Source organism: Scyliorhinus canicula, chromosome 17 (assembly GCF_902713615.1).
Source record: "Scyliorhinus canicula chromosome 17, sScyCan1.1, whole genome shotgun sequence".
In the NCBI taxonomy this organism is placed as follows: Eukaryota; Metazoa; Chordata; class Chondrichthyes; order Carcharhiniformes; family Scyliorhinidae; genus Scyliorhinus; species Scyliorhinus canicula.
The window spans coordinates 21724978-21733477 of NC_052162.1; the positions used below are offsets into that span (position 1 = coordinate 21724978).

Here is an 8500-nt window from a genome sequence, read left to right on the forward strand (position 1 = left end):
TGAAAGCACAAATTCACCCCATTCCTTTTTAAATATCAAAGGAGGAACTTCTTCACCCAAAGGGTTGTGAATCTATGGAATTCCTTGCCCAGTGAAGCAGTAGAGGCTCCTTCATTAAATGCTTTTAAGGTAAAGATAGATAGTTTTTTGAAGAATAAAGGGATTAAGGGTTATGAAATGAAATGAAATGAAATTAATGAAAATCACTTATTGTCACGAGTAGGCTTCAATGAAGTTACTGTGAAAAGCCCCTAGTCGCCACATTCCGGCGCCTATCCAGGGAGGCTGGTACGGGAATCGAACCGTGCTGCTGGCCTGCTTGGTCTGCTTTAAAAGCCAGCGATTTAGCCAAGTGAGCCGGTTATGGTGTTCAGGCCGGGAAGTGGAGCTGAGTCCACAAAAGATCAGCCATGATCTCATTGAATGGCGGAGCAGGCTCGAGGGGCCAGATGCCTACTCCTGCTCCTAGTTCTTATGTTCTTATGTTCTGAGATACCCTCAATTACGACACAGGAGAGAAGATTGGTATTTCAAAGGCTTTAATCATCAGAGAACTGAACAGCAGCCGAGAAGTGTGCTCACCACATGCGGCCGAGTGAGCCTCATCTTATATACCATTTCCTGGGGGCAGAGCCAGAGGCAGAGTCCCCCAGGGTTCCAAGCCCGGTCTTAAAGGGCCAATGTATTAAAGGTAAGGTACAGTTACAGCAGCTACTGATACCATTCATCACATGTTCTTAAAGCAAAACCTGGCAGATGCTGGAAATCTGAAATAAAAACAGAAAATGCTGGATAAGCTCAGCAGGTCTGGCAACGTCTGTGGAGAGAGAGAGAGACAGAGTTAACGTTTTTGAGTCTGTGTAACTCTTCTTCAGCGCTTTTTTTTGGATGACCATACTGAAGAGGTGGTTGTCAGGGCCAGGAATTTGGAAATTGTTGAAGTAAGGCATCAAAGGAATCAGGAATGGAGGTGGGAAGGGACTGGACAAAGGGAAAGAGAATGGAGTCAATATAGGAATAACTGAGTTGAGAAGAAATGAGTCTGTGAAGAAGGGTGAAACAGACTCGCAGCGTTAACTCAGTTTCTCTCACAATGGATACTGTCAGACCTGCTGAGATTTTCCAACATTTTCCAGCTTCATTCATTTTTGAATATTGTGGCCTGTTTTAAATAGGCAAGGTTGCTCCGCATGCGACATGGACTGTTTGCAAATGTACAGAACAAGTCGATCACTAAAAACAGCAACAATGCAGCAGTAAAATCCAGCATGCACTATCCTGATTATGCAGTCGATAATAGTGAAGACAAAGGAACAGTCAATTTGTGTTGAACGCAATCTGAAAATAGGACAGACAATAGGACTTTTAGTGCAAAACTAAAAGCATATTGGGATAATGTGCTAGGGGTTTGAGTGAAAAAGGCCATCAAAGCAACACCAAGTGAGCAAGTCAATTAAGTAAATTTATATGAAAGAGCCGTTGTATAATACACTAAAGAGAAACAGACTGTACAAGCAGCATACGAATGTTAAATAATTACAGTTTCAGTGATTCGATATTTGATTGTTGCCAAGGTTAAGTAGAGTGCCTAAGGCAGGGCAAGGCAGGGACCAGTGTTAAGCTTTTTGCTGTAGATTAAATTCATTTGAAACATTAATATCTATTTATGTGTCACAAAACACTGATGGAAATAGAAAATAGAGCTTACTTTCAACAGTAGGACTTCAAAGTCTGAATGATTCTCAGGCCGGTTCCACCACAAGGCAGGTGGGGTGATAGACCTCAGACCCTCCCCTGTCCATTCACCCTGTCTGCCCACCGCCCCACCACAGGAGTCCATAATGCTGCCTCTCTTATTTTAACTATAATTGTTTTCCATTTCTCCAGGTAATGTATAAGCAAGTAAAAATACCCCCAAGAAGGACCTCAAAGAATGAAATTGTTGTGATGATATGTTGCCACATTGATCGTAACAAACTGTCGTGAGTGGATCCCTGAAGTGTTTTTCGCTTTAGTGCTGGCCCGTCTTGAACTTCAATTTTTTTCATTTAAATGGGCAGAAATGGTCAACCACCACCCAATCCATGACATTAACCGAGTCCCATCTGGAATTCACAATGTGCGATGACACCAACCATTTTGGAATTTGAGAAGCTCAACAATTTCTTTCAGGCCAAAATCTCTTTGATACCTCTGTGACGGCTGTTGTGTATAAATTTCTGATTGTTGGCACTGAATGTTCAGTGGGGTTTAGTGTCGGGTGTGTTGATTTGTTTTTTCTATTCATTGATGGGACGCTGGTGTCGCTGGCTCGACCAGCATTTATTGCACATCCCTAATTGCCCTTGAACTGAGTGGCTTGCTGGGCCATTTCAGAGGGCAGTTAAGAGTCAGTCAGAATACCCTGGATCTGGAGTCATATGTAGGCCAGACCAGGTAAGGATAGCAGATTTCTCTGGAGACATTAAACCAGATGGGTTTTTTTTACGACAATGGCCATCATTAATTAGACTTTAAATTCTAGCTTCTTATCTGCCATAGTGTGATTTGAACCTGGCTCCCCAGAACATTAAACTGGATCTTTGGATTACTAGTCCATTGACACCAGCACTATGCTACACTGTCTCCCCATATCATAGAATCATGGAATCCCTGCAGTACAGAAGAATGCCAGTTGGCCCATCGAGTCTGCACCAACCCTTCGAATTAACACGCTACTCAAGTCCACTCCCCTGGCATCCTTGCAACCCCGTAATCTAACTTGCACATCCCGGGACACTAAAGGACAATTTATCATGGCCAATCCACCAAGAACCCGGAGTGGGAGGGGGGGGGGGGGGGGGGGGGTCCGCATGCAGACACAAGGGAACATATAAACTCTACATAGACAGTGTGGAGAACATACAAACTCCACATAGAATTGAACCCGAGTCCCTGGCGCTGTGAGGCAGCAGTACGAACCATGTGATGATACAACAGCTATTAAGTCAATGGTATTGCATTTCTGACATGATCCTCAAGAAGTATTGCAACTTTTTCCTTCATTTTTTGAAGGCACCTGACTTGATTGGTATGTGTATTGCCCACATAGCCAAGTAACCGGTCCAAGTGATTGAGTGTTAGTGCACTGCAGAGGGCATCATAAGCACCTTCCATGTGTAGGCATTCTCAGGCTGGTTGGGGGTGGGTCACTGGATAACAATAGAATCATACAATGATACAGAGGGAGGCAATTCGGCACATCACAATGGGCCAAATCTTGGGAGATTTTCTTTTACTTCCTCATCAAGCCTAGACCAATTATATTATTCCTGTCACTGCCCTGATTGCGATCAGCAAACTCAGCATAGAGCCGGGGTGGATCTGGGACTTTCTGGTTTGTATAGTTCAGTTTAAACTTGCAGAATTGTTGGTGAAACCCAATAAGACAGGTCTCGACTTTGTGCGATAGTGTCAATCTGTTGGTGGAGAATCGGCAGCCCTTTCCGACATCTGCCTCAATTTTTATATCCATTGAAGTCAACAAAGATTCACCAGTAACCTTTATGCGCTCTCACACAAAGTCAAAATCTACCCCAATCAGTTTTCACTGGGTCGTAAACAAATCGAACGGTGTTATAAGTCGCATTAAAGCTGATCATCAGATCATTACAACACATCACAATCGTTATCATTTTAACAAGTGCCCATCCTTCAATTTCAATCCACAAAAATCTGAATTACAAAGCTTCAATCCTTTTTTAAAAAAATGAAACAAACACAATTTAATGAGTACTGTTCCCAAACTGAAATAAAAATGCTCTTTTATCACACTTTAACATATGGCTACTTGGGCGGGACACCAGAGGTTGAACGCTGACCATCAAACCATTCTCGAAATAAAGCCAACGCTTTGCGAGAGTGATGAAAGACCAAAGTGCAAAAGGCTGATATTTGCCCTCCAAAAACAAGTATCCCGCAGCCAAGTACTACACACACCAGACACATACCTGATGCGGATGAACCGTTATTGATCAACATGGTGGGTGAGTGGAGGGGGCGGTGGGGGAGCATCTTGGCTCAGTAACTTTGAGAAAGCAACGCGTCTGATACTTATCTCTGCAATGTTATCTACTTAAAACAGTGACTTTCTTTTCTCTGAAACTAATCAAACAGAAACGCAAGAGTGAATCTCACACCCAATCAGATGTCAAAAGTCTCAGTGAATGTTCTTCATTAAACCGAATTTGGATATAAATAGTACTTTCCATTCTTTCATGTCTCTTATCTCAAAGTGGATATAATTGCTGAGAGTTGCACAGAACACTACTCTTTTCGACGAACTCACTTACCCGCTTGACCTGTTGCTTGCCGTTTACTATCTGGATAACTCCACTGTTGTCGCAGCTTCCGAAAAGCCAGCCTTGTCTCTCTCTGCCTGACCCGTGTCTTCGCTCATGAGTCCTTCTGCATGCCTACAGTTCGTGCTGTTCACTGACAGTCCTGTGTGTCTCACTGACAGCCCTATGGGTCACGCAGGCCCTCTGGTGGTGGCACTCATCAGTGGCAGGGAGCAGCAATCGCCCCTTGCTGTGAGAAAGCCAATAAAAGCAGATCTGTATTTTAAGAGAATTTGAGGCACCCTGTGTCTTTCCTATAATTAAGAATATTAAATATCCAGTGCCTAACTTCCCAAATTATCTTAACAAATAAGGTATATGCTGACCTAGGCATTTTATATCTCCGTGTGGTGAAAATGAAATGAAAATGGAAATCGCTTATTGTCACGAGTAGGCTTCAATTAAGTTACTGTGAAAATCCCCTAGTCGCCACATTCCAGCGCCTGTTCAGGGAGGCTGGTACGGGAATCAAACCGTGCTGCTGGCCTGCTTGGTCTGCATTAAAAGCCAGCGATTTAGCCCAGTGAGCTAAACCAGCCCCTGAAGAGGGACATCCTGAAATTAATCGCACCAAAGAGAGGTTTTGAGATGAATTAAAATTAAATCATCTTTATTGTCATAAGTAGGCTTGATACAGCCAGGCTTACATTAACACTGCAATGAAGTTACTGTGAAAAGCCCCGAGTTGCCACATTCCAGCACCTGTTCGGGTATACTGAGGGAGAATTCAGAATTGTCAGCTGGTATAGGAATTGAACCCGCGCTGCTGGCCTTGTTCTGCATCACAAACCCGCTGTCTAGCCCACTGAGCTAAATTTGGCAGAATTAAGGGATGTTACTGGGCACAACAATCTTGCAGAGGAGTGAATGTATAGAGTGGGGAACAGGGTGGGCTGCAGCCAACAATGAAATGAAATTAAATGAAAATCACTTATTGTCACAAGTAGGCTTCAAATGAAGTTATTGTGAAAAGCCCCTAGTCGCCACATTCCGGCACCTGTTCGGGGAGGCTGGTATGGGAATTGAACCGTGCTGCTGGCGTCCCTTCGGTCTGCTTTCAAAGCCAGCGATTTAGCCGTGTGCTAAACCAGCCCCTGCAATAAGACAGTGACAAGTGCAATGTTGGAAGCAGTGAGGGGAGGGGATGGGTTGACCAGCAGCCTACATCCTTAGGCCTGTAACAACCCTGCAGGGGAAAGTGGTGAATATATGAGCAGCAGACAAACAAGAGGCGGGAGTGGGCCACTCGGTCCCTTGAACAGCTTCACCATTTACTAAGATCATGGTTGGTCTGAGAGTAACCTAAAATCTTTATCGCGCCAATTCTAATAAACTATCACCCCCTCTTGCTTACCAAGAATTTATCCACCTCTGACTTATTCATAGCCTCTGCTTCCACTGCCTTCTCAGGAAGTGAGTTCCAAAGACTCACGACCCTTTGGGAGAAAAGATTTTCCCCTATCTCTTTTTTAATTGGTGACCTCTTACATTATACAGTGACCCCCTGGTTCTAGATTCTCCACAACAGGGAACATCCTCTCCATATCCATCCTGTTAAGAGCCCTTAAGGTTTTTATATGTTTCAACTGAGCCATCTCTTACTCTTCTAACCCCCAGCAGACACAAACCCAGCCTGTCCAACCCTTCCTCATAAAACACCCATTTCTGGTATCAGTCTAGTAAACCTTCTCTGAACTGCTTTTAATGCATTTACAGCTTTCCTTAAATAAGGTGACTAATACTGTACATAGTATTCCAGATGTGGTCTCACCAGTGCTCTATATAACTGAAGCATAACTTCCTTACTTTTGTAATCAATTCCTCTCGCTATAAACAACTTTCTATGAGCTACACATTGCCAACCTGAAAAAGAACCATAGGCGGGATTCTCCCTTCTGGGGACTTAGTCCCCACGGCCGCTGGAAAACGGGCAGGAATCACTCCGGACTTTTTCCTAGAAAGTCCGGGGGGTGATTCTCCGTCTTCAAGTGCATCCTGCAGCTCCGGCTGCCGGAGGGGCCCTGTAATTACAGCTACCTGGCTACGCATGCACACGGCGGCCGGCCGTGCAGCCATATATGCACGCGGCGACCATCTTTTGTTGGCCCCCGCGCAACATAGCGGCGCCCTACAGGGGCCCAGTGCGGTGAAACACAGGCCCCCCCCCCCCGGAATGAGCACGCCTGCCGATTGGTAACTACCGATTGCGGGCCTGGCCACCGTGGAGGCCCACACCCAGAGTCGGATCCCCCCCCCCCCCCCCCCCACCAGGACGGCCCCCGCAGCCAGAACGCCGCTGGGTGGGACTACACGTGAACCATGGCGGCGGCACTCAGCAGGCACTCGGCCCGTTGAACGTGGAGAATTGCCACGGATGTCACTTTCAACGGCCCCAGACCGGCACCGCGTCGATCGCACACGTGCGACTGGCGGCGATTCTCCGCTCGCCTATTTTGGGTCATTCTCCGTCCCTGCACCGAGCTCGATTTTGGAGTGGAGGGTCGGAGAATCCCGCCCCATACCTTTACATACCTTTCCCGTACCAGCCTCCCCGAACAGGCGCCGGAATGTCGCGACTAGGCGCTTTTCACAGTACCTTCATTTGAAGCCTACTTGTGGCAATAAGCGATTTTCATTTCATTTTTTTTCATTACATCCACCTGCACAACTAATTAGAACATAGAACATAGAACATTACAGCGCAGTACAGGCCCTTCGGCCCACGATGTTGCACCGTCCTGTGAAACCCTTCTAAAGTCCCTCTACACTATTCCCTTATCGTCCATATGCCTATCCAATGACCATTTGAATGCGTTTAGTGTTGGTGAGTCCACTACTGTTGCAGGCGGGGCATTCCACGCCCTTACTACTCTCTGAGTAAAGAACCTACGTCTGACATCTGTCCTATATCTATCTCCCCTCAATTTAAAGCTATGTCCCCTCGTGCTGGACATCACCATCCGAGGAAAAAGGCTCTCGATGTCCACCCTATCTAATCCTTTGATCATCTTGTATGCCTCAATTAAGTCCCCTCTTAACCTTCTTCTCTCTAACGAAAACAGCCTCAAGTCCTTCAGCCTTTCCTCATATGATCTTCCCTCCATACCAGGCAACATTCTTGTAAATCTCCTCTGTACCCTTTCCAATGCTTCCACATCCTTCCTATAATGTGGACCAAAACTGCACACAATACTCCAAATGCGGCCGCACCAGACTTTTGTACAACTGCAACATGACCTCATGGCTCCGAAACTCAATTCCTCTACCAATAAAAGCTAACACACCGTACGCCTTCTTAACAACCCTCTCAACCTGGGTGGCAACTTTCAGGGATCTATGGACATGGACACCGAGATCTCTCTGCTCGTCTACACTACCAAGAATCTTACCATTAGCCCAGTACTCAGCCTTTCTGTTATTCCTTCCAAAATGAATCACCTCACACTTTTCTGAATTAAACTCCATTTGCCACCTGTCAGCCAGCTCTGCAGCTTATCTATGTCCCTCTGTAACTTGTAACATCCTTCTGCACTGTCCACAACTCCACCGACTTTAGTGTCATCTGCAAATTTACTCACCCATCCTTCTATGCCCTCCTCCAGGTCATTTATAAAAATGACAAACAGCAACGGCCCCAAAACAGATCCTTGTGGCACACCACTAGTAACTGGACTCCAGTCAGAGCATTTCCCATCAACCACCACTCTTTGTCTTCTATCAGCTAGCCAATTTCTGATCCAAACTGCTAAATCACCCTGAATCCCGTGCCTCTGTATTTTCTGTAATAGCCTACCGTGGGGAACCTTATCAAACGCTTTACTGAAATCCATATACACCACATCAACTGCTTTACCCTCATCCACCTGTTTGGTCACCTTCTCGAAGAACTCAATGAGGGTTGTGAGGCACGACCTACCCTTCACAAAACCATGTTGACTATCTCTAATCAAATTATTAAAATTCATCCATTTTATTTTGAAAGCTCCATATGTTCAGGTACAAAATCTTAAGGCTAGTCCTTTTAACAATCTTTTTCCCGTCCCTACTATTTTTTACAGTGTCATTATCTGATACAGGCCCTTAATTTCTTTGCCTATTACTTTTCTTAGTCTCCTTGCAGT

General features: G+C 45.3%; 1 protein-coding gene across 1 annotated transcript in view; it reads right to left on the minus strand.

Annotated features, from left to right (window-relative positions):
• The window catches only part of LOC119952315 (phosphatidylinositol 3,4,5-trisphosphate 5-phosphatase 2A-like), a 156298-nt gene extending 151856 nt beyond the window's left edge, over nucleotides 1-4442 (minus strand). The window contains exon 1 of the mRNA XM_038775969.1: nucleotides 4332-4442. The gene's annotated coding sequence lies outside the window, so the exon portion shown is untranslated. The remainder of the gene's footprint in view (nucleotides 1-4331) is intronic.
• Nucleotides 4443-8500: the final 4058 nt, after the last annotated feature.